This window comes from Molossus molossus, unplaced genomic scaffold (assembly GCF_014108415.1).
Source record: "Molossus molossus isolate mMolMol1 unplaced genomic scaffold, mMolMol1.p scaffold_m16_p_8, whole genome shotgun sequence".
NCBI lineage: Eukaryota > Metazoa > Chordata > Mammalia > Chiroptera > Molossidae > Molossus > Molossus molossus.
This window is the reverse complement of record NW_023425402.1, coordinates 91,902,124-91,923,818: the sequence shown is the minus strand read 5'-3', so window position 1 is coordinate 91,923,818 and position 21,695 is coordinate 91,902,124. Positions and strand designations below refer to the sequence as shown.

The following is a 21,695-nucleotide window of genomic DNA, read 5'->3' as shown; positions in this document are numbered from 1 at the left end:
AGAACATACTTGTGTCCATCAGCCTGCAAAGACAATATTGTTGTTGCAACACTAATGATGATTGACATGAAGATTTCGAAGGATGGGACTGCTCGGAGAACAGTGCTCAGTTTAACCTCTTTCAAGCTGCATCTTAGGTCTCCCAGCATCAACTTGCTCAAATTTTTATTTGCTGAACCTGCCTGTGACTGCAGATGCTCGTATGATTTATAATACTGTTTGGTACCCACCATATGCACGTGTGGGATTCTATTATTATGTTTCTTTCTGCATGCGTGCTTTCTGGCCACAGATACATTGCATTGCTCTGCATTTGATTAATGCTTAAAATGTTGGCCATGCACAGTAGGTAAAATGATGAAGTACCACTGTGCTACTTAAGGTGGTGTTGGTGATGGAAAAAGTAGAAGTAGTACAAGTATCATTTACTGGCATGGACTAAAGGTTCGTAGTCCCCTCCAATCCATATGTTGAAGCTCTAACCTGCAGTGTGATGGTTTTTAGAGGTGGGACCTTTGGGAGGTCATTAGATATAGATGGAGTCATGAGGGTGGGGTCTCATAACAAGAATAGTGACCTTTTATGAAGAAGGAGACCAGCACTATTCTCTCTCTATCAAGTGAGAACCCAAGGAGAAGTCAGGCCTCAACAAGGCAGGACAAGGGTTCTGACCAGGAACAGAATCTGCTGACACGTTAGTCTTGGGTTTTCCAGCCTCCATAAGTCTGAGAAATAAGTGTCTGTTATTTGAGCCGCCGTGTGTGTGGTGTTTTGTTATGATTACTGAGCTGACTAAGACGTTTACTAGAGACTTATAATATGCTTGGCAGACGCAAGCTAACAACTTAATTTCTCATATTCTTTCGTTTTAAATATGACTTTATATGGTGTTCGCTGTCATCATTGCCATTTTACAGATAAAGAAACTGAAACATAGTGAGGTTAAATAATTTGCCCACGGATATGCAGCCAATAGCGGAAAAGCTGTCTGACCACAGACCTAGTACACTCATCATGACCAGCTACTATCCCGTAAATTTGTGCTATGCTATTTTCAATTAAAATCAGAAGCCATTTCTAATCCATGACCTTCAAAATTCAGTTTCATGTCTCAATTCAGCAACATATAACCAAGAAAACATATGATAGATTTTGGTACTGAATAACTAGCCTTATTTTAGAAAGCAAGAAACAACTTTCAGAGCATTATCAAATTAAAACACTTATCTCATTTAGGCAATATTAAAATATGTGTAGTAAAATAGGTTTATATCCATTCATTATTCCTTTTATTCAACACACATAAATACAACCATGTAAAGACCACATACGGTCCTTATATTTAAGAAGTTCAGTAATTAAACAGGAGGCCAGGTTACTCATTAGACAGCCTACATGTGCTCGTAGAGACAGAGCAGAGCAATGTATGAAATAATAGTTAAAATAACTAAGTCTGGGAAATCAGAGAAGGTTTCCAGTAAGATGTGACATTTAAACTGACATTCAACAAGAGATTTCTTTTGCAATTAGATAATGTCTCAACTTGAAAATTAGAAGACCTATACATGTTGACAGTTGATAGATCATTAAAAATAATTTTTGCTGATTTTTCACTATAGGATTTTCTTACATAACCCAAAAGTCTATAGGAACGACACTGCTATAACAATTTATTAAATGTATTAAACTACTTGGTGCTTCTGCACATAACACTTTTAAATTTACAATATAATGTTGAACTATTTCTCTTTTTTCCTATTTTTTTTATTGTTGAAAGCATTACAGATGTTCCCCCTTTTTCCCCATTGACCCCCTCAAAATATTTCTTATTTAAATAAGAAAATAAACCGCATGAGTGAAAATATGGGTGGATTATAACAAAAACACAGTCTTATCTATTAGTGTCAAATGTTGTAATACATTAATGATCTTTTGATTAGTAGTATACTAATTCTAAATTTAATGATATTCAATAAAGAGCAAAAATTTTAACCCTTAGGGACTGATAGGAATAAAAATTAATATTTTTAAGGTTTTTTACTTAAACTTCTGTATATTAGGTAATAAATGATATATTTTAAATGATATGCTGGATTGCATTTGCTTTAAATCAGGTGGAGGAACTTAAATGTAAAACTAGGAAGAAAATATATAATGTAAATATCTTATTGAATAAAGAAGACTTCATTAATATATATGTAAAAGTGGATGTTACAAAACACTTTGGTAATTAGATTTAGTTGGCTTCATTTTAAAAGGTAATGCAACAGTTTTGATGATAGTAATATTTTTAATGTTCTGGAAATTGAATTTTTGCACCTGTTTAAATTGATAATGAAAAGTTTTAGATGGAAACTAAAGATACTCTAAGGAGTACATAGTGTAAAAATTAGTTTATTACTAACACAAAGAACATATTTTAACGTTACTTATCTGAAGAATGAATGCTAATTTATGAGATAATATCAGACAGAAATATGGGAGTAAAGACAATGAAAAGGAATAAAGCAAATGAAGAATATAAAGGAAAAAGGGAACAAGAGTTTTTGTTTGTTTTTAATATATTGATTTTAGAGAGAAAGAGAGAGAACACATCAATGTGAGAGGGAAACATCTATTGGTTGCCTCCGGTATGCACCCTGACCGGGGATCAAACCCACAGCCTAGGTATGTGCCCTGACCAGAGTTGAATTCACAGTTTTTGGTGTAGGGGATGATGCTTCAACCAACTGAGCCACTTGGCTTGGTGAGAACAAGTTTTTTGAGTAGAATAATTTAAAGATCACAACATGTTGTCTATTCTTTTAAAACATGGCACTTAAATTTTGCACATTTTTCAAAAAAAATGTATTGAATGTATTGGGGTGACAGTGGTTACTATAATTATACAGGTTTCAAGTGCATACAGTTTTTAATGCAACTGTTTGAACTACTGAATAGTAATTTTGTTACATGGAGTCATATATTTAGTCATGGCTACTAGATATATTTTCCTAAGCTTTTCTCCTTTGTAATTTACATTGGTAAATGTCAGTAAGATCTAGACCTTGCATGTTGTATAAATGCTAAGATTATCTTCCAAATGTACATTGTATATCATTCAGGGTAGCACACGGCAAGAATTCTGTGTCACTGTAGGCTGGAGTTGATGCACGAACTGTGTTAGACAGTAGGACAAAATTGTTTTCAATGTAATCCTCAGGGAGTCCTTCAGAAAAGGGAAAACAAGGGTTATGAAGGTTCATTTCAGTGCCAGCTGGCAGAGATCTTACAGGTTATTATATTTTACCCATACTACATAGTTATTTAAGAGTCTCCATGTGCAGCATATAAGAGGAGTATGTATTTAGAAACATTGGAATTTAAAAATTGTGTGTATAGTGGCAGAGCAATGGAAAAGCAGGAAACTAAATACCACTTTATTTGGCTGTATTGCATTAGTATTCATGTTCTACAAATATTTACTCTATTTTCATTAAGACTGAACGTCAGGCCTGAAATATTTAGTTCTATCTAACTGCGGACAGAAGACCCACCTGGATGTCTTCTATTGTTTCTATATTTAGCTAAATTAAACACTTATTATACGAGAACATATGCTAAGTATTTTTTTTTCATTGTCTACAAGTGCAAGTTTATTTGGTCAGAATGGGTGTGGAGGTGAGTAAAAAACATTTAGAAAGTAAATAATTCACTTATAATAGCAGGCAATGAAATAAATCAATCACCATAAGTACTTTATTCAAAAGAGGGTTCTTTAAAATTAGAATAATTTTAGGGTAGCGTTGTATAACTTCAGATACATTTTTTTAAATTTTCAAATGCTAAATAGCCATAAGTAATAAGTATATAAATAGTTCATTTTAAAAAAGTCTTTGTATGTTTTTTTAACTTATCTTTATCATTGAATCTACTGCAGATGTCCCTCTTTTTTCACCCCATTGACCCCCTCCTCCCCAATCCCAGACCCCCCCTGCCTTCCCCACACTCTTGTCTGTGTCCATTGGCTATTCATATACACATAGAAGTTCTTTAGTTTGTTTATCTCTTTTAAAAATTTTTTTAAACGGTATTTTGGCTATTCAGTAGTAGAAGGCACATCCGTTTCCTCGTGGCAAAGGCAGCCTCCTGGACATGTGACTAGTGAGATCTCACAGGGTCCCATGTTTAGTTCGCTGCTGCCGTAACTTAGAAATGGATAATAATTTATGAACAAGAAGTCTCACATAAATATTTTTCATCGGACCTGGAAAATTGAGTTCCTGTTCTTGACTGCTGAATTTGGGTGAAATAGACAAATGTATTTAAAATAAAAAACTTGGCAATATAAATCTGGTCTTAGGGGTTAGTATGCAGATAAGCACATGTATTGCTCTTAGAAAAAAAATAACTTAAAAATAATTCAATTGGAATGTTTTGAGGATATTCCAATAATAAATTGCAAACAAATTTATTTGAGATTAGTATATTGAAATGGGATTTGTGTTGGTTGTGCAGGGAGTTGGGAGATGTCTTAATACAGTACAACTAGACTGCTATGGAATTTCATTAAAAAAGAATATTATGAAATCAATTACAAATGCCCCCAAAGAAAAACTGGCTTATATGGAGCACTACTATCTAGCTTGCCTTCCAACCCAGAGGTGTTCACACTTTCATTCGTACAACAGGTTTCCTCAGTAGCTGTTTTAAATTTAGGTGCTCTGATACATTAAATCAGTATAAGGCCACAGCAATCATTTTTAACACCTCCAATTGGTTTGGAATGAGAATCCCCCATGGGTCATACATTTAAATATAATGATCCAACTATTCTAGTATCCAATTGGTTTGAAACTGAAAATACATTTTCCATCCATTAAACAACCCTGTCATTAGGTTCTAGGTTCTTTATTAAAGACTTGGCTGCATTAGGTACACATAAATGCTTTTGAATAAATCAACAGTTTTAGCTAGCAGTTATGCTTTGGTTTTTATGGAAACATTTCCTTCAATGAGTGGAAACCCCAGAAAGCTTCAGTGAAAGAGCCAGACAATGTAATGGTATAGTTATAATTAAATCTAACACAAATATTTGGGGAACTTATACTTTCCTCTGATGAAATTAGCCTACGAGTTTACAAAGGCCATCTTTTAAAACAAGCAGCAGGTAAATTAAAAAAATTTTTTTAAATGGTAGAATTTTAATGGGAGGAAATTTAAGTCATAGTGCTAATTTTTTCCATTGTCTAAAAATAGGCCTGGCTTAATTTAATACACATTAATATGTTATCCTGAAAGTGTGTTTAATACTTTGCATATGTGAAGAAAGTACCATTATTAAGGTCAACATGAATATCAAGAGTAATTTGGCCTTTTATATGTTAAGTGATTAGCACAGTTATATTTAGCAATCAAATAAAACTGCTATCAAATCTGAAAATATTTCCTTCCTGGGCATCTAATTTTAACCAACTGAATTATTTTAAGTATCATCTTATTCAACAATTGAAATGAAAATTTTGCTTTTTAGTAGTGAATCTACATTCATCATAAAAATAAAAAGTCTTTGGCAGAGGTTTTCTTTGCAGAAACGGGCTATTTTTGTATGGTACATTTAGCAAAATGTAAAAACATAAATTCCAGTAATTATATCTCAAAGATTTTTTAAATGACAAGACTATGCTTGTGAAAACATGTATTTAGTTTTTTTTTTTAACACTTTTAAGTTAAAAAAATTCAAGGATGACATTATTATAATTTATTTTAATAGTTAAACATTTGTAAAGATTTATTTTAAATGAAAATTGAGGAGATGGTCAACAAGAAATATAGTCAATGAAACAGACCAACATTTTTCAACTTTGCTTATATGGGAAATACAGACATGTGCGTAAAGGAGATTATTATCAGGTAGAACCTCAGATAATGTAGTAAGGGAAGAGAATATTTGATATGTATTTTTAGAGTTGGTGTCAATATTATTAATATTGTTTCCTAAACACTTAAGATACCATGTTAATGATGTAATGAAACAGAGATTTTGCATTAAATTGTATTAGTGGGAACATGAGAATAGTGTTAGTTTGGTAACATTAATATGTTACATTGCATGTAAGGAAATGTTCCCTATAATATATAATAAACAGCCGAAAACACAAATATTTTAATGAAAAATTATGAGCAGAATCAACTGACAGCAAATTGAATGTGAGTAAAACATATTTGGTAGTTTATTATCCTGATTTAAAATAGTATCAAGCTAAGAATATATGTCATTTTATGTTCTGATTCTCGTTTTATATCTAAATGTCAACATCAAAAACACTACTTTCCTGATAAAACTAGTAACTTGTGCTCCATAATTACAAGTCAGAAATGCAATGCAGTGGTACTACTATCTTATAAAAGAAATACATATAAGGTGACTACTTCATTCCATAGAGGTCTACCCAAAATTTTAACTATGCCCCATTAAACCTTTCTTTAGCTGTGATTCTTCAGAACTGAAATAATTTAAAATTTTTTAAACTGTAAGTCATGTCTCTTTGTACAAGGAAATAAAATAATACAAGAACTCAAATAAAAAGCAGTGTCTAAAAATGGTTAACACCAACTATTTCATTGAGATAATAATATGGTCTTGGTTCTATTTATGCTCTGGTTCTCCGTAATGGTCAGGTGACCATGAATGGAATGACAAAGCGATAATGAAATTTCCTTTTCTATCTCTTCTATTCCTTTCTTTCACTTTGCTAATTCAGTTGTTTTCTGTGAGTCTAGCTATAGTGAACATGCTCTAAGATGGCATCAACATCACACCTTTGATAGAGCTCAGCAAATTGTCCTGAGTTTGTGTCCTTATAGGCTCTACTTCCACCTTCAAAACTGTTTTCTGTGTGTAACTAGGCCCTTCTCTATAAACACGGTGTCTCCCTTTTAAAAAAAATGGGCAGAGGAACTAAATAGACACCTCTCCAAACAGGACATACAAATGGCTAAGAGACATATAAAGAAATGCTCAACATCACTAATCATCAGAGAGATGCAAATTAAAACAACAATGAGGTATCACCTCACACCTGTCAGAATGGCCGCCATCAACAAATCATCAAACAACAAGTGTTGGTGAGAGTGTGGAGAAAAGAGGACTCTAGTGCACTGCTGGTGGGAATGCAGACTGATGCAGCCACTATGAAAAACAATATAGTGTTACCTCAAAAAATTAAAGATTGAACTTCCATTTGACCCAGTGATCCCACTTCTAGGAATATACCTTAAGAAGCCTGAAACACCAATCAGAAAGAATATATGTACCCCCATGTTTGTAGCAGCACTATTTACAATAGCTAAGATCTGGAAACAGCCCAAGTGTCCATCAGTAGACGAATGGATAAAAAAGTGATGGTACATATACACAATGGAGTACTATGCAGCTGAAAGATCTCTTATCCTTTGAGATGACATGGAGGGACCTGGAAAGTATTATCCTCAGCGAAACAAGCCAAACAGAGAAAGACAAGTATTATATGATCTCATTTATTTGTGGAGTATAATGAACATAACAGTCTGAGTAATGGGGTAGTCCCAGAGACGTGGAAGTGGGGTACAGAGTGACAATCCCCAGAAGAGGGGGTGGTGGGGGAGAGATAAACCATGGAATTTATATACATGTATGCATGAATAATGGACATGGACAACAAAGCTGGGGACAGGGCAGGGATGGAGGGGAAAGGGGGGAGTCAGTGGGGGGAAAAAGGAGAAACAGCTGTAACAAAAATCAATTAATTAATAAAAAAAAAAGTGTTAACTTTAAAAAAAATTTTATAACGTAAAAATAACCCAAAATTCTAGTTCCTATAAATATGGTTATTTGTAAACTAGTGTAAAGATTTGGGGGAATACCCTCTCAAATGTCTTTCTCTATCCATGTATATATATTTATACATATTCTAAATTTTTAATAAACTAACACTAAGTATGTTAAAAAATAAAAATAAAAAAAATAATAAAAAAAATAAAAATGTTTCTTCTGCTATTTAGCTTCGATTCTTACGTTTATCTTTATATTAGCAGACATTAATCTCTAGGTACATGTCTCTAACATTTTGTATGTAAATTTCATCTTGCATATTTCACCAATATTGAAACTTAAAGTATTCGATTAATTTTTACCCTCTTAACAGTACTCTCTGTCTTCCATTAATGGATCAATTTCTCCAAACTCAAACTTACAAATTTAAAAGCACCTTTGAATTTAGCTTTCTCATTTTCACTTATCTCAAAATTTTGAGCACTCCAAAAAAATGTTTCCTGCAATTCATTACATTTCTAATGACCCCACTAATTCATGACTTTTCATTTTATTCCCAGATTTAAAAACAAACAAAAAAACCCAATGTGCTTCTGTTTATCAGCACATTCTTGAATGCTTCATCTACACTTAGCAGGAATACTTATCACATTTCTCCCCAGGTTATTTCTCTATTCAAAATATTGAGTGATTTTTTCCTCTATTTATGGGACAAAAATATAAGCTTTTAATACTGGCACTTAACTGTGCCCCCTCTAGATTTTGACTTAAATTTATTATACCACTACAACCTAGCTGCATTAATTATTCTACTCCAGCTGGAATATTCATATATTGAGCATCAAGATCTATGCTTATGAGAGATTGCTCTCCCAGAAAAAAAGCAATGAAAATAGTGACAAAACAATAAAAAACACATTTCAGAGCCCTGGAAATCAAGCAGATGCATAGAATAAATGGAGAGCCTCTCCTCAAGAAATATTACTGAACCTCAGTAAGAGCAGCATGGATGCTAGTTTTTTATCTTCGGACTTTTCTGTCCTTCTTCACGCCCCGGCTCAACGGCAGGATGGGCATGAAATCCAGCACACCTACCACCAACAGAGATGGCATCTCTTTTGGAGCTCTGTTGAAAATCCTATTCCATAGTACAGTCTATATTTTGATAAAGCTTTTTGTTTTCTCTAATTGCAGGATTTTGTAGCTATTTGATTTAACTTGGAGCTCAGCTTTGGGAGAAAAAAATGTTTTTCCAAGAATTGTTGAAAACAATAGTATTTTGCTGGTAATATCACCTAAGACTGTGAGTACAGTTGGGGCAGACAAGAGCCTCACCAAAAATGTAATAGAAACCACTAAGTTCTTTTTCCTCTCTATAGTTTTGTCTTTTCCATAATGTCATGTGAATGGAATCTTACACTATGCAAGCTTTTTACACCAGCAGTTTTCTTCTAGAAATATACATTAGGATTCAGCCATGCCTTTGAATGTCTTGATAACTCCTTTCTTTTAATCACTGGTTAGCATTCCATTCTATGTCATGCCGTGTGTGTGTGTGTGTGTGTGTGTGTGTGTGTGTGTGTGTGTGTTTGCATTCCTCACTGGAGAATATGTCGTTTTTGTTTTGTTTTGTTTTGTTTTCATTATTGATTTTAGGGAGAGTGAGGGAGAAACATCGATGTGGGAGAGAAACATCAAACGGTTGTCTCCCATATGCATCCCATCAAGGATCCAGCCCCCTCAATCTAGGTATGTGCCCTGACTGGGAATCGAACCTGCAACCTTTGGGTGCATGGGACAATGATCCAACCAACTGAGCCAAGGCTTCCATGGTTTGTTTTGACTTAGTTATTGAAGGAAGACTTGCGTGTTTGTATGTTTGACAATTATGAATATAGCTTTTATTACCACCCATGCATAGATGTTTATGTGCACATACATTTTCAAATCCTTTGGGTAAGTATCTAGGAGTGTAATTGCTATGGAAACACTGTGTTTAGATCTGTAAGAAACTGCCAAACTGTCTTCAAAATAGCTGTGCTATTTTGTACCCCACCAGCAATGAATGAGAGTTCCTGTTGCTACACATCCTCACCAGTAGTTACTATTACCAGGTTTTGTTTTGTATTTCAGTCATTCCAATAGGTATATAATGGCACCTTATTATTGCTTTTGTTTGCACTTCACTAATAACGAATATCGTTGAGGGTTTTTTTTTATGTTTATATGTGATTGGTACACATATATTTATATATGTGTGTGTGTGTATGTATATATATGTATATGTATGTGTGTGTGTGTGTGTGTGTGTGTGTGTTTGTGTGTGTATAGTAAGGCGTCTCTTCAGATCTTTTACCCATTTTTAACTAGGCTGTGTGATAGAATAAAAACTCCCCCTTATTCACCCCCTATATGTTGACATCCAAATAGCTGGGGCTATGTATTGTTAAATGTCAAAGGAAATTTGTAGATGTGATTTGGTTAAAAATCTTGAAGTTGGAAGATTAACTTGGGTTATCTAGTAGGCCCAATATAATCCCAGCGAACCTTAGCAGAAGGAGACAAAGGCATGCTGTGAGGATCAGGAGGAATGGCATTGAGGAGGATAGCCTCTAGAACGTGGAAAACGCAGAGGAGCTGATTCTCCCTTAAGCCTCCGAAGGAAGGCATGTCTGTCTATTGTTTGGACTCTGTCGTCCAAACTTTAAAATAATACATTTGTGTGTTTGAAGTTTCTGAATTTATAGTAATATATTACAACCCAAACAAGAAACTCACACAGGTTATTTTCTTATTGTTCTTAATAGTTTTTTGTATCTTCATTAGATAGGGATTTATAGGTATTTTTCCTGGTCAGTGCTTTTCATTCTCATAACAGTGGATTTTTAGTTTTAATAAAGTTCAACGTATTCGCTTCATGATCCTGATATTATTATTGTATCTAACAACTTGTTACTAAAACAAGTTATGTAGACTTTTTTATATATTTTTTCTCATATGACTTGTACATTTCAGCATTTTATTTCTGCGTAAATCTATTTTGACATGTATTTGTGCAACATGTAAGGTATAGGCTTAAGTTAATATTTTGGTACATGAACACAATTATTCCTGTGCCATTTGGTGAAAATAATTTTCTTCCTCTTTCAAATTGCTATTGTGCCTTCATAAAAAATTAGTTGCACCCTGGCCGGTTTGGCTCAGCGGTTAGAGCGTCGGCCTGCGGTCAGGAGAGACCCGAGTTCAGTTCCCGCTAAGGGCACGTACCTCGGTTGCAGTTTGTCCCCGGCCCTGGTTGGTTGTGCGGGTGGCGGCCACTCGATGTGTCCCTTTCACATCGATGTTTCTCTCTCTCTCTCTGTTCCTCTCTCTCCCCCCCACTCTACCTGAACAAAAAATGGAAAAATGTCCTCGGGTGAGGATGATAAAAAAATTTTTTTAAAATCAGTTGACTATATGTCTGTATGTTTTTATTTCTGGGATCTCTATTCCGTTTCATTGATCTATGTGTCTATTCTTTCAGCAATATGATGCTGTCTTGGTTACCACAGCCTTATAGTAAATCTTGAAATAGAACAGTATGAGCTCCTCCACTGTTGTTCTTCAGTGTTGTGTTGGCTGTGTGAGGTCCATTGCATTTTTATATAACTTTTAAAATTAATTTGTCAATATCAACAAAGTAACTTGCTGAGATTTTTATAAAGATTTTGTTGAATTTTTATATCAAGTTTAAAAGACTAGACATCTTAATAATATTGATTATGAACAGAATATATCTCTACTTATTAGATCTTTAAAATCTTATATCAGTTTTGTAGTTGAATGCATATAGATCCTGGATTACATTTCTTAAATTTCTACCTAAATCTTCATATTGAGGTGTTCTATTATAAATAGTACTTTCTAATTTAAAATTTAAAAATTTATTAGGAATATATAGGAAGACTAACAACCTTTGAATATTCACCTTGTTACCTGCCAAATTTCAATACTTGCTTATTAGTTCCAGGAGATTTTATGTAGATTCTTAGGTGGTGACTACAGAGACAATAATGTCATCTGTGTAAAAAGACAGTTTTATATATTTCTTGTTAATAATCGGTTTACATTTTTTTCTTATTACACTAGCTAGGACATCTAGTGATGATGAATTGAAGTGGTAAGAGAGGACATCCTTGGTTAGCTCTTGATCTAGGAGGTAAAGTGTCTACTCTCTCACCATTAAGTATAACAACAGCTATAGGATTTTTGTAGATGGTCATTATTAAACCATGGAAACTTCACTCTACTATTAGATTACTGAGATTTTTTATATCTTGAATAGGTGTTGGATTTTGTCAAATGCATTTTGTGAGTTAATTGAGGTGATCATATGTTATTTCTTCTTTTTAGTATATAGATACATTTTATTATATTTATTGTTTTTAATGTTAAGCGAGCCTTGCATACTAGGACTAGATCTTACTTGGTCATGAAATAAATCATAGAATGAATCCCAAGAATATAACATCAGTCTGATCATTCCTCTTTTATTTCTGACATTGGCAATTAGTATCTTTCCTTATTGGTTAACCCGTCTACATGTTTCCCAATTTTACCGATAAGTGCAAATAACCTGCTTTTGGTTTTCATGTTTTTTTCCCTATTGTTTTCTTCTTCCAATTTGTTGATTTTAGCTCTAATTTTTATTTTTTCCTTTCCTTAGCTTGTTGTAGGCCTAATTTGCTCTTCTTTTTCAATATTACCAAGGTGGAAGTTTGGGTTCTTGATTTTAGATATTTTTTTCTGATATATGCATTTAGTGCTATAAATTTTCCTCTAAGCATTGCTTTTGATGCATTCGACAATTTTTAAAAACATGTGTTTATTCAAATTATTTTTTACTGCTCTTAAGACCTCTTTTGACCCATTTTCTACTTAAAAGTGTATATATATATTTTTTTGAATAATTTTATTGATATTTTAGAGAGAGAAGAAGGGAGAAAGAGATAGAAACATCAATGTGAGAGAGACAAATTGATCGGCTGCCTTCTGCACGCCCCCATCAGGGATCGAGCCTGAAACCCAGGCATGTACCCTGACCGGGAATCGAACCAGGATCTCTCAGTCCATGGGAGGATGCTCAATCTATTGAGTCATACCAGCCAGGCTAGAAGTGCACATTTTTACTTCCAAATACTTAAGGATTTTCCAGCTATCTCTATATTATTGATCTCTAATTTGGTGCCACTGTGGTCTGAGAATATACTTTCTAAAATTTCAAATTTTAAAAAATTAGTTAAGATGTGTTTTATGGCCTGAGTATGGTCTACATTGATAGATGTTTTAAGTGAACTTAAGAAGAATATACATTGTTTTGTTCTTGGATGGAATATTCATTTAATGTCAATTAGATAAAGTTGATTGATTTATGCAGTTGAGTTCACCTATATCCTTATTGATTTTCTGCCTGCTTGATCTATCAATTACTGACAGAGGGGTGTTAGAGTCTCCAATTATTATAGTAGGTTTATTTATTTCCCCTAACAGTTCTGTCAGTTTTTGCCTCATATATTTTATTTTGAAGTTTTGTTGTTAGGTGCATACACATTAAGGATTTTTATGTTTTCTTGAGGAATATAGTTCTCTGTTATTATATAATACTCCTTTTATCCAGGAGAATGTTCCTTGTTTTTAAGTGTGCTTTCTGTGAAATTAATATAATTACTCCAGCTTTCTCTTTATATTTAAAGTGGATTTCATATAGACAGCATAGCATATAGCTGCGTCTTACATTCACAAGATACTCAGCTAAATGAAACTACCTTTACAGAATTAATGGAAAGTATGGCAGTTATGTCTCACCAAATGCAGAACTTCAAAAAAAGAGGTAGAAATAATAACAACAATTATTATTATAAATAAAAATTTTTATTTTAATAAAAATGAAGGGTAATATAAAAATTGTAAATTTTAATTGTAAAATAACTGATATTTTAAAATGTACTAGAGGGACTCAACAACAGATTGGAGCTGGCAGAAAAACGTAACTAATGAACTGAACATAGCTTTATGGAAATACACCACACTGAGGAAGAACAAAGAATGAAGAAAAAGGAACAGAGCTTTATAAACACAAGGAATAACATCAACCATGGCAACATGTGAATAGAGAAAAAACCAGAAGTAACAATAGTAAATCAGCCAAAAATTATTTTAAAAATAATGAATAAAATGTTCCCAAGTTTATGTGTGTAAATATTTGAATTAAACATCAGATAAGCTCCACAAATTTTAAGTATAATAACTTCAAAGAGATCCACTTAGATACTTCTTCATCAACCTAATGAAACTTAAAGATGAAGAGAAAATCTTGAAGACATCAAGAGAAAAATTACTTATCATGTACAAGGATCTTCAATGAGAGCAGCAGCTAACTTGTCTGAAATCACAAAGGCCAGAAGACAGTGGGAAATATATTTAAATTTTGAAATAAAAAAGCTATCAACCAAGAATCCTGTATCTTATAGAACTACCCTTCATAATAAAGGAGAATTTAAGAGATCGCCAGCTAAGCAGAGACCAACAGAAGTGATTGGTCCTAATATATATTAGGATATATAAAAAAGCAACAAACTATGAATATATGTATTATGCCATGAATGAACCTCAAAATATTTTAGTGAAAGAACCCGAACACAAGAGACAACTGATTTAATGATTCAGTTTATTCAGGAAAGACAAATCTGTAAAATAGCAGGTAGATCAGTGGTCATGCGCAAGAGGGCCGGAAGAAAGAAGGACAAGCAGTATATGTGCATAAATAATACATGTCCATTTAGGGTATAAATGTTCTACAATGGATTTATTAAGATAGTTTCACAATAAATAAATTAATGCATTCACTAAAAAGCATTGAATTGTGCATTTGAAAAGAATGAATATTATGATATAAAAATATGACTAAAGATATTTAAATAAAATAAGGGGGATAATGAAGGAACTATGCTAGAAACTGATCATTTAAAGAGGAAAGACATGATCCCAACCTTTATTAGCTCACAGTTTAATGAGTCTAGTGAGAGAGACAGAAAGCTAGAAACTGCTTCCTCCCATCACCAAAAATAGAAATCAAAAATAAATTCACCAATAGATTCCAGTGGAATTTTCTGTTTGAAATAAAGTTGACTATTGTGGTTGAAGATTGTCATGTTTAAGGAACTGAAAGTTCCTCTTACTTATCCTGCTGAAAAGTACAGTATAATGTGAAGGGTAGTGAGAAGTGAAAGTCAGTTGATAATTTGGAAACAGAAAGATATCTTTTCTCTGTAGAATCTATTATAAGACTGAAAATTTGCAGTAATGCATATGAGAAATGACAGTTAACTGAACTAAGGTAATGGCAAGAATGGCCTTAAATGGCGGTAGGACATAGTTGATATGTAATAGGTATACTTGCTAAGATTTAGCATAAAGCAACTTGATAATTACCTAAGAGTACATTTAAGGAAATTATTATGTTCAAATGTCTAAAACAAGATAATTCTGGGTCAAACTATATTTGTAATTATGTTTTTTTAAATATAATGATTAAAAAATAAAAGTTTATACCTAAAATGTAAATACACTGTTATACTTTATTTTGCAGTTGAGGACACCAGAGGTTCTTTTAAATTACAATGATGGTCAATATTGCTTGGAACTGGAGTAGTGGGTATAAACCGTGTATCTTCCACAGAAAAACATACATCTACTAGTCAATACTTTTGTGTACTTCTGCGTCTACAACATTGGATACATTCTTGTACAGAGTAGGCACAAATTCTATTTTTGCTGAATAAGTAGATATGCATAAGGATTCCTGGGAAAAGCTCTTAAAAGAAATGCTATTTGTCACTATGTCAATGTTGAAGAACTTGTTTGAACTGAGATATCACAAATTAAAAATACATTTCCCAGGAATTTGTAATAGAGTTAACCAGAAGGGGTCAGTACCATTCTACCTTGGGCCCAAATATACTGAACTAAACATAAACAACTAGAAAGTTAAACTTTCTTCAAGAAGTAACAAAGGAGAATTTAAATATCTTATCAGAAGCAATTTTTTATATAATTTACAGGAAGTCAGTGACTCCTATAGTTATATTAATAGTAAAGGCAAACAATTTAGAAAGATTTTGTCAGATGCTGTGCACGTCCTATGAATGAAGCACTTGGACAGAGACCTTGGCCTTGCCTGAAGGAAACCACCTCATGTAAATTGTGGGAGAGGATGTGTGATGATGTCTAACCCTGACTTGCTCAAGCTTATCAACAGGCCTCATTATCACAAGTCTCATGCCGATTTGTTGAGACTTGCTGTGGGCTAGGAACTATCTTAATCGCTCTCCACTGTGCCAGCAATAACCTTTAAGATTGTACAGATGAGGAAATTGAGTATTTAGAGATATTGAGAAGAAGAATATAAGCTCTAAAATGACAGAGATTTTGTCTACTTCAGTGCTAGAACCTTAGTGCTACATTGAGGTGCTTCTTATAAGCTGAATTGTGCCCACTCCTCAAATTATATATTGAAACCCTAAACCCTAGTATCTCAGAATGCAATTGTATTTGGAGATAGGGACTTCAGAAAAAGGTGATAGGTTAAAATGAGGTCATTAGGGGAGGCCCCAGTCCAATTTGACTGGTAACTTCAAGAAGAGGAAATGTGGGTTCACAGAGAAACACAGTGGTGCTCTTGCACAGACAAGACACCAGAATACATACACGCACACAGAGGAGAATCCATATGAGGACACAGTAGGAAGCTGGCCACCTGCAAGCCATGGAGAGAGCCATCCAAAGAAACAAACCCTGCTGACACCTTGACTTTGGACTTTTAGTGTCCAGAACTGTGAGAAAAAAACATCTGTTGTTTATGCCACCCAGTGTGTGGTATTTTGTTATGGCAGCCCTAGCAAAATGATGCAGTGGTCATTACTATGTTCTACGAATTAAATATGCTGCCTCGTTCACAAAATATAGCACGTCTGCAACCAGTCTGCAGATAGACTCCAAACTGTTACACTTACCACTAGACCCTTCTGGGTTGTAGGAACTAATCTTTTATGTTTCTGGAGCAGCCAGATTTGCTAAGGGACTTTTAAGTTATGCAACTTGAATATCAATTTTCTTTTGCCATAAAAGGGTTTTTCAACAATTTATAAAAAGCTCATTTGTTTATTGATTTATTTATTTTTTGTAATCTAGATGTTTGAAACCACCATCTCGTGATGCTAGGAACTTGATCCTAGGGACAATTGCAAGATGCAGCATTTGCTTTTCAAGGTGCCCAAGAGCTAGAAAATATTCCCTCCAACCAAAGAAATCAGCAGCCAAAGTATAGAAACAAACTAAACTCAATATATATAGATCCATAGAAAATTAAAGATTATAACCCTGGCCCGTTTGGCTCAGCGGTTAGAGCGTCGGCCTGCGGTCTGGAGAGACCCGGGTTCGGTTCCCGCTAAGGGCATGTACCTCGGTTGCAGTTTGTCCCCGGCCCTGGTCGGTTGTGCGGGTGGCAGCCACTCGATGTGTCCCTTTCACATCGATGTTTCTCTCTCTCTCTGTTCCTCTCTCTCCCCCCCACTCTACCTGAACAAAAAATGGAAAAATGTCCTCGGGTGAGGATAAAAAAAAAGAAAATTAAAGATTATATATATTATATATTTCTGTATAACATCAACACAACTGAAATGTTGAGACATTTTCTCAACCAAAAAGTATACATATTTTAAAATATTTAAGGAAATATGTGTTGATGCCATTTTTATTTCTCTCACTGAATTCAGACCTCAAAGATCAGAGATCTGGTGGACCGTATCTCAACTCTGACACTACAGAGATCTTGTGGTTTAACAGCCCATCTACTCCAGCTGGGACACAGAATTAATTTCAATCTCTGAGATCATAGAGTGTGATTGGATAACTCAGCTGAAGAACACAGGGGGAAAAAATCACTAAATTTATAGGGGCAGAGACACATGTAGTTGAAACAGCTACACAGATAGGTCTGGGTGGAAGAAACAATAAAAGTAAATAAAATATTAAAATAAAGTATACAATAATATTGCCTGAATTTATTTTAAAATAGCAGCCTCGGTTTATGTTTTCCACATGAATTAAAGCTCAACTCATATATTCTTTAGGAGAATGCTATAGTCCATAGTCAATATTTATGCCTAGTTGTGAATTATAATAAAACTTTTGATACTGCATTCAGTTCCCATCATGGATTCCCTACATAGAAAGTATTTTAAAATAATTCTGTAGGGCCCAGCCGGTGTGGCTCAGTGGTTGAGCTCAACTCATGCACCAAGAGGTTATCAGTTTGATTCTGGCCAAATCCCCAGTGGGGGGCATGCAGGAGGTGGTCATTCGATGTTCTCTCTCATCGATGTTTCTATCTCTCTCTCTATCTCCCTTCCTCTCTCTCTAAATATTAATAAAGAAAAAAAAAATCTATAAGTCCTTGCAAATGTAAATACCTCCTTAAATGTGACACTGAATAGTACTTGAGTTTAATTAGTTATCAAGGATCTCTTCCTAAAAATTGTATTGCATTGCTTTAGAAGATTATAGTCAGTGTATTGAAAAAAATCTATGACCAACGAAATATTAGACTGATGAAAAAATCTGTGTGTGTGTGTGTGTGTGTGTGTGTGTGTCCTTAGCCTCTGTTAGCAGCCTACCTGTTCTGGAGCCACCTTGCCATTCTTATAAATAGATAGCTTCCCCAAACCTGAGATTCTGTTATTAGCAATTGGATAGATAACAACTAATCAGTATTCACTATTGTAATTGTACTACATCTGGGTTATTCAAAGCCCCCAGCAAGTCTCTTTAAGAGTGAAAAATGGGAAACAAAATCTCTAACTCTTATTTTGTACAATTTTGTCAAAATTATGATTTAATAGCAATAGAATTTTCAACAGCTAGGCAATTTCCCTTGTTTTTATCCCAAAGTCACATCAAGTGAACCTGAGTCCATGATGAATGTCTACATTAAAGCTATCATTGCTAATAGTATTCCATATCATTTGTCTTTGGTTCCGTGGGACCAAATTACAATCACCACATGACTGTAGCTTATCTTGTGATTAATGATGGTTTTACTAAGTCACTGACAGTGAAGCTTCTGGGAGGAAAATGGTAATATGGTTTGAAATTTTAAATTGCACATTTAAAAAATCATTACCTGGTTTTCAAGAGATGGTTAATTTGAGCATGATAGGGGGTAAAACTCTAGGCTTTTAGCAACTAGAAAGAAGAATTTCTGAAGACAATTATTTCAATTTTTAAAGGTCATAAGTAAGATGCTATAAATAACAAATGTTTCCAACGGAGACTAAAACATGTCTTAGGATGCTCAGATATTTCAGATGAATAAAATTTTAATATCCAAAAAAGTGCAAAGACTCAGAAACACCCCAATAGAAAGTAAAGTTGGGAGATATATAGAATAATATTTTATATGCTATATTATAGGTTCAGATAACTCTGCACCATTTCCCTGAGAATCATCAGTGCACATCTAAGTCATTAGTGAAGGAATGTTATCAGCATCCATTGAACTTTTGATATTTTCTTCTGAATTACCTTGGCTAATTACCTCAAAACTAATATGAACTTCCATTATTGCTATTTCGATTAATTGGCATTGGTTCAGTTTAAGCAAAGAGAGATTTTGCAATTCATTTTGCTTCAGGAAATAGATAGCCAATATCAACTTTTGACTGAAACTTTATCTCTTTTTCTACATGAAATACAAAACCATTTTTGCAATACCAGCCTCAGTTAAGTTCCATGATAATAGACAATCTGCAACTCAGATGTCCCAAAAATAATTTTAAAACTCTGAAATAAGTCATAAGTGGCTTTGTCCTTCTATAATTTGGTAAAACAAACAAATGAAAAAAAGAACAGAGGAATCCAAAATTCTATTTCTAACCTTTCTAAAAGTCCATTGACAATGTATTTTCTGATTAACATGATCAAAATATGTCAATCTTTCAAAAGGCCGTAGTCATGCAAGTGACTACCATACTAACAATACCAGCTTAGATTGTTATTTTACTTCTGTACTTTTTATGGTATGTTAGCTGCAGGAAAAACAACAACAGAGCATGTTTCTAGTGTGTTGATTCTCCATGTATCCTTGAGCTGAAATATATCATCTAGTGCTTGATACGATATTGTCTAAAAGAAGAAGAGTATTCAAGAATTGATATTCTCTTGAGATTATTGTTCTACACATAAAAAGTGTATATGATTATGGTTTCTGTGTTTAGTGAGAGTCATCAAAACATTGAAAGCCACATTTTTTTATTCTGGGCAAGTGATCAATTTTACTTGTGTTCACTCTGTTGTTAAGAAGACTGATTATTGGAGCAATTTTAGATGATTTTTATGTCCTAAAAAAGCTTAATGAAGACCATTAAACATTTATTAGAAACATATTTGCCTCTAAAACGGGAAGATTACTGCATTTTAACCATTCATTTTTTAGTGGTTATGCTAACATTAATTTATAAAGCTATTTAATGTTCTTGATTAATATAATTATATAATATGTGACTCCAAATATAAAGAAGATGGAATTAATAATGTATTTGTATGACTGATAAGAAACAACTCTTATCCAATATTTTTAAAAAGACAAAATTAAAGAGACACATGGGACAATTGTTCGAAAAAAGATAAAGAAAGAAAATGTATTATTTAAAAAGTCACTGGCATAATAGCATGAGGAGCTCTGTGGACCCATTTCTCAGCAGAATAAAACACACACACACACACACACACACACACACACATATTCAAAACAAAACAAAACACAACCATTTAAAGTTTTTGGATAGAGTGGTAACAATATATAGCCAGTAAAGAAATATCTATTTTTAAAAAATCTGTTAACATTCAGTAATAATAGTGAGAGGCTATGTTATTTGAACTAATATTCCCTTTCCTCAGCTCAGCCATACGGAAACTCTCCTGGTGATTAATGCAGTCAAGAACACAGGATTCCCTCCATTCCCATCCCCATTGGAGGAATACCTTCCCTAGACAAGCAGGATGTCAGCATATCTCATCCTTCCTTCGAAGCAGCTGAGCCAAGTCCTAGGAAAGAGGTAAGGCCTGCCCCTTTATTGTTTGGCCCCACTGGTGGAAGGAGGTTTATTTTGTGTTTGGTGCCCCTGAGAATCTGGTGCCCAGTCACCCTTCGCAAGCCCGTGAGGCAGTGGTTCCATGCTCAGGAGACAGGCGGAGGTCTGATATGACTGCCCCTCCCCCACCGCCACTCAGTTCCCAGCGCAGGCGTATAAATAAAACAAAATAAAAATAAAGCTTCAGAAAAATGTAAATACCACACCAATACATGCATCTTGGGAGTGCCAGAAGTAGAGGAAACAGAGAGAAAGAAACAGAAAACAATTTTAAGGACACAGTGGGTGAAACTTCAATAATTTATTGTAAAACAATAATCTACAAATCCAGGAAGGCAGATGAACTCTAAAAAAGATACATGAAAAGAGTGCCATAAACAGACACATCATAGTAAAAATACTAAAAGCCGAAGACAAAGAGAAAATCTTGAAGGCAGTAAGAGAAAAATTACTCATCAGTTACGAGGGTACCATAAAATGAATGGACTCCTCATCATAAAAAGTAAGGCCAGAAAGCAGTTGGTTAACCTACTAAAACTGCTCAAAGAACAACAAAATCAAGATTTGTTCCTAGCTAACCTACCTACCTTAAAAGAAATATTGAAGGAAATTCTTCAAGCTGAAAGTAAGTGACCTCAGCTGGTATTTCAAACACACGTGGGAAAACTAATAGCTCCAGTAAATGTAATTGTGTAATTACAAAAAGCAGTATGAAA

The 21,695-nt window shown here is 34.0% G+C and overlaps 1 long non-coding RNA gene across 1 annotated transcript in view; it reads left to right on the top strand.

Annotated features, from left to right (window-relative positions):
• LOC118621631 overlaps positions 1-20,937 on the top strand; it is a 347,996-nt gene extending 327,059 nt beyond the window's left edge. The window contains exon 3 of the long non-coding RNA XR_004957745.1: positions 20,786-20,937. This is a non-coding gene — a long non-coding RNA (uncharacterized LOC118621631). The remainder of the gene's footprint in view (positions 1-20,785) is intronic.
• The last annotated feature ends 758 nt before the right edge of the window (positions 20,938-21,695 follow it).